We start from the raw sequence: 5,000 nt of genomic DNA, 5'->3' as shown, positions 1-5,000 counted from the left end.
AGGAGTGAGTGTCCAGGCAGGAGAGCTCCAGGAGGGCCTGCGATGCTCATTAATTATTAAGCACTAATCATTACAATTACTCTCAGCTTGGGGCTTATTGACCCCACCGGACCATGTGTGTGTGTGTGTGTGTGTGTGTGTGTGTGTGTGTGTGTGTGTGTGTGTGTGTGTGTGTACGCGGGCGCGCAAATGCACACGTGTGCTCGTACATGTGCATGCACCCACCAGACGAAGTCTCTCTGTTTGGCTGTCAAACCAAAAATGGACTGCTGATGTGAGTCCATCTTCCGGCACCTAGAGGGTGTAGTATTGTAGTATTAAGGCTGGCTAAGGCTGGCCATGAGAAGTCACTGGTCCCTGGCATTCTGGGGGGCTTCCTGGAACCATAATTATCCCCATTTATTACAACAATAGCAAGTTTTCAAGATTTGAGTTGAGTTGTGTGGATGTCTTCTTTATGGAAAAAAAATATTAAATTAGTCAATGCAGTGACATTCTTTGGTGGGTTTGTTTTGTAGAGTATACTAGTCTTTGCCCTCCTTTCTTCCCATCTCCCTCTTTCTTATTATCTCTTCCTGCTTTGGTTTTAAGTCCCTTCTCACTTTATTGGAGTTGAATATCCTTCTGATATAACTTCTTTCATCACAGCTATTATTGTGCAGCTTTGCACATCTGAGTGTGGGCTATCTTTGGTTCTCGTCTCCTAATGACAGAACAGCAAATAGAACTGCGAATAACAATAAACTCATTATACACACAATAAGACACAATCATAACATACATTTTTTTTCACCATGCCAAAATCTTCTTTGAGGCGCACTAATAACGTGTGACACACACCCAAGTGCGCGCGTACGCACACATACTGTACACACACACACGCACGCACGCACACTTGCACGCACACACACACACACACGCACACTCGCACGCACACAAACTCGTACGCACACACACACACACACGCACACACGCACGCACACTCGTCCGCACGCACGCACACACACACACACACACACACACACACACACACACACACACACACACACACACACACACACACACACACACACACACACACACACACACACACACACACACACACACACACACACACACACACACACACACACACACACACACACACACACACACACACACACACACACACCTTTCTGGGGCCTTCCAATTGACTTTTTTAAATTACTCTTACCAGTAACAGCAAATCTACCAATAAAAAACACTGCTAGGGTCCCAAGATGTGAGTACCATTTTCTCCACGTTATTACCTTACTGGGGCCCTACAATGGCACCCCACAATGGCTGTTAGGTGTGTGCACACATGCACGCACACACGCAGGCACGCACGCACACCGGCAGGCAGGCAAGCAGGCAAGCAGGCAGGCAGGCAGGCAGGCAGGCAGGCAGGCAGGCAGGCACACACACAAGATCTATCTATCTATCTATCTATCTATCTATCTATCTATCTATCTATCTATCTATCTATCTATCTATCTATCTATCTATCTATCTATCTATCTATCTATCTATCTATCTATCTATCTATCTATCCATCCATCTTTTTGAAGAGTGGACAGAGGTGCTGTGTTATCGCCGGGACCCTGTGTCAGAAGTCAGCGCTGCCACTTTGTGCTACAGAAGCGCGTAGGGGGCGTGATGAAGGGGCCGATTAAATCTTGTTTATGGGACAGGCTGGATGGCGGAGGCAAAGTAGCGAGAGATGCAGGCCAGCCTCCGGTCCCCCCGTAGCAGATTGGTGGAAGCAGGCGACATGATTGAGTAAGCGAAAACATATGGCAGAGAGGGGCCCTTGGGGATGCAGGCATGCAGGCTCTCAACTGAAGATATCCCCCGCTCTCTGTCCAAGCTCCCCTCTCTTTCCTTCCCCCTCACCTCTTTTTTGTTTTACTTCTCTCCTGCCTCTATCTGTACTTTCTACTATCTTCGTTCCTCTCTCTGTCTCTGTCTCTCTCACTCACTCACTCACTCACTCACTCACACGCACGCACGCACGCACGCACGCACGCACGCACGCACACACACACACACACACACACACACACACACACACACACACACACACACACACACACACACACACACACACACACACACACACACACACACACACACACACACACACACACATCCTGTTTCTTGTCCTGTAATATCCAACTCCATTCTGTGTCTTTTCTACCCCTTTTCCTCACCAATACTTCCCTGCCCTTCTTCCCTCTCCTTCCCTCTCCTGTCCTGTCCTGTCCTGTCCTGTCCTCTCCTCTCCTCTCCTATCGCCACTCTCTCAATGTGGTACGTATGTTCTTCCTCTCTCCTCTCCTCTCCTCTCCTCTCCTCTCCTCTCCTCTCCTCTCCTCTCCTCTCCTCTCCTCTCCTCTCCTCTCCTCTCCTCTCCTCTCCTTTCCTCTCCTCTCCTCTCGCCACTCTCTCAATGTGGTAGGTATGTTCTTCCTCTCCTCCTTCTCTCCACCCTCTATTCTCCAGTTGAGTGGTGGGTAATTGAGTGGGCTGCTCTGGGGAGTGATGCAGATGAGGTCATAAATTCAGCTTGTATGGGGATTTTATTTATTCATATACTGTACATGAATGTATGTATGTATGTATGTATGTATGTATGTATGTATGTATGTATGTATGTATGTATGTATGTATGTATGTATGTATGTATGTATGTATGTATGTATGTGTGTACAGTAGGACTATGTGTTTGCGTATGTAGCCTACATATGAGTGTATGTATTATTGTTCATTTGCTTTTTGGTTGGTTTCTTTATTTCAAGTTTGCATTATAATATAGAATAATTTGTTGAATTTTTGTTGTTGTTTCTCAACAATTTTGACACAAAGGAGAACCATAGAACACGAAAATCTGTCAGGACATCCTGAATTACAAGACAGTTTTTGTGCTGAATGAGTGTAACGGAGGCTAACTAGCAGAGTTGCCATGGAAAGTTAGTAAAACCTCCCTCCCAAAGTCTCGTATCGGTAGCGCTGGGCTGGGGAACTGGTCCTTTAGTCCAGCGGTATCATACTGTGTCTTCCATTTCCGGACCATTGTAGTTGACGAGGTGACAGGTTTGCGTCCCCGATGGGGTCGGACTGTGCAAGAAGACCTCCGTCACATGATCACTCATAGAATTTTACACAGCTCCCCAAGGAAACAGAATCATAACCCAATAATTGTCAGCACAACTCTATGAGAACTTGATCTGACTTTAGAACTTCAAGAAGTGTATGACAGTCAATATGTATGCAATGTAATGGAAATCTGGTAATGTTCATCAGGGAGTGATTTGTGGACAAACAAAAAAATACCAGAAGAATGTCTTTCAGAATTGAAGCATTATCAATGGAATTACATTAGTGAAAATAATGGACTAGGAAGTGCAGATATCAAAACAAGACACTCCCCCCCACCACCACAAGCGCGCACACACACACACACACACACACACACACACACACACACACACACACACACACACACACACACACACACACACACACACACACACACACACACACACACACACACACACACACCTTGTCATGAAACCTTGTACAGCTAACCAATAACACAAACATCTAGAAGCACTCAGAGAGCGCAGACCTCCGCCAAGGAAACTGCTTGATACATTTGACTGTTACACCCTAAGTCTTTCTGCCTTGTTTTTGTGGAGTCCCCGCAATTCACTAGGGGGCGTCTAGATGGTGAAGAATCTTTTGAAAAGTCCTGGTTCCAGTTCGTGGTCCGGATCACCACCGGAATTTAATCACTTGTTCCATGGGTCATTACTAACAACTCCACAAAGTTTTGTCCAAATCAGTTGATTCGTTTTTGAGTTGTCCTGCAGACAGAATCTTTTAAAAAGTCCTGGTTCCGGTTTGTGATCCGGATCACCACCAGAATTTAATCACTTGTTCCTTGGGTCATTATCAACAAACCCACAAAGATTCGTCTATATCCGTTGATTGGTTTTTGAGTTATGCTGCTGACAGACAGACAGACAGACGGACGGATAAACCAACGCGACCGAAAACATTACCTCCTTGGCGGAGGTAAAAAACTTCAATGGTGCTGTGATACTTTAATAGGCAATAGCTTTATTGAAATTAAATTAGCCTTATATTCTAAACAAGGTAAGCAAGGAAGTATTAGAAGTAGCACAAATTATAAGATGTATACCGTGCGTCTTGTTGTGCTGAACTCCATGAAACTCTGCGGCGTGCATCATATACGGCAATGGTACAGTATATCACGAAAGTGAATACACCCCTCACAGTTTTGCAAATTTTTGAGTATATCTTTTCATAGGAAAGCATTACAGAAATGTAACTTTGACACAATGATTAGTGACCTTTTAACAACATATTTAACCGCTTAAATTTCTTGTTCACTCACTAAAAAACTAAATACAGCCATTAATGTTTGAATATGTACTCACAAAAGTGAGTACACCCCAGATTAAAATCCGGTAGAGAAGGGGCTATGTTGGCTCAAATTGTCTCGAAATGAAACGAAATGAAAAGGGATGACAAGGGAGGTCATCAGTGTGCGTTTCAACCTTTCTTTGCATTGAACTTTTACATTTTGAGTCTGCATCTGGCTTAAATAGATTGGTGTGAGATTTGAATGCAATCCTATGGAGAATATCATGATCTGCTTCAGTAGTCACAGTGCATGTTGACATGCATGTTTCTTTTAGGTGTATTTCAGATTGCCAATGTTGACAGCATTCATGCATCCCCAAACCATGTCAGTCCCACTACCATGCTTGGCTTATGAGAGGATACACCTTTTTTGTACAACTCACTTGTTTACCACCACACATGCTTGACACCATCTAAAGCAAATTTGTTTATCTTGGTCTCTTCAGATCACACAACATGGTTCCAGTGATCCATATCCTTTGTCTGTTCATCTCTCTTGAGACCAAGATAAACAAATTTGCTTTAGATGG

The sequence above is a fragment of the Engraulis encrasicolus genome, chromosome 22 (genome assembly GCF_034702125.1).
Source record: "Engraulis encrasicolus isolate BLACKSEA-1 chromosome 22, IST_EnEncr_1.0, whole genome shotgun sequence".
Classification (NCBI taxonomy): domain Eukaryota; kingdom Metazoa; phylum Chordata; class Actinopteri; order Clupeiformes; family Engraulidae; genus Engraulis; species Engraulis encrasicolus.
The sequence above is the reverse complement of the archived record's forward strand: the minus strand, read 5'-3'. Positions refer to the sequence as shown.